Here is an 824-nt window from a genome sequence, read left to right on the forward strand (position 1 = left end):
CTGTCCAGAGAGCAAGGCAAAGCTGTCCAGGACAGAGGGCCAGGTCAACCGGTCATACTCGTTCTCTAATTTGTAAATGAAACTCCCCAGTGAATTCTTCAGATCAGCCACTTGACTCAGCAGTGCATCTAATGACGCTTCAAGTTGCTTCCCCTCCCTCTGCATAGCGGCGGCAGTGTCTGCGGCAACCACCCTTGGCGCCTTTCTTGATAAACTCCGCACTTTGCTGGCTTCCACTTTCTGCCTATTCTGCTGCTACATTTGCGAGTACTCTTTGTAGAGGTCCATGATGTGCTGGCATTCTTTCTCTTGCAGAATAACTGAATACTCAGCAGCACCTCTGAGAGAAAGCCACCCTCAAGTTCCACTCAATGCCAGTCAGCCCAGTTTCTCCCCGTATGAGTCTGGGTCCCCAGAGACTAGCCCGGAACTGGAGTTCAGAGCAGTCGGGAGCTTGAGACTCCCGATTTGTTGGGGTCCAACCCCAACAGATCCAGGGGTCCCCAAAGGTGTGGACAGAGTCGGCGAAGAAGGAATAACACGGAGACAGTGTTCAGCTGATCAGAAGCCTAGCCAGGATCTCTAGCCAGGATCTCCAGCCAGGTTCTGTCTTGGATCTCCAGCCAGGTTCTGTGTCTTATTGTCTTGTTACATCTGTATTTATACCAGTTTATTTTAATCCTATCAATTTCTATTCCAAAGGTTAGGGTGTTTCTTATCTCCATTCCAGGGAGTAAAGATTATGTAGCTTAAGGGTGATTGTTCGTAGTTAAAGTGATTAACTACCCACCTGGCATTTAGTTAAGGGGTTTTATTCCCTCCCT

Source organism: Myotis brandtii, unplaced genomic scaffold (genome assembly GCF_000412655.1).
Source record: "Myotis brandtii unplaced genomic scaffold, ASM41265v1 scaffold181, whole genome shotgun sequence".
Taxonomy (NCBI): Eukaryota; Metazoa; Chordata; class Mammalia; order Chiroptera; family Vespertilionidae; genus Myotis; species Myotis brandtii.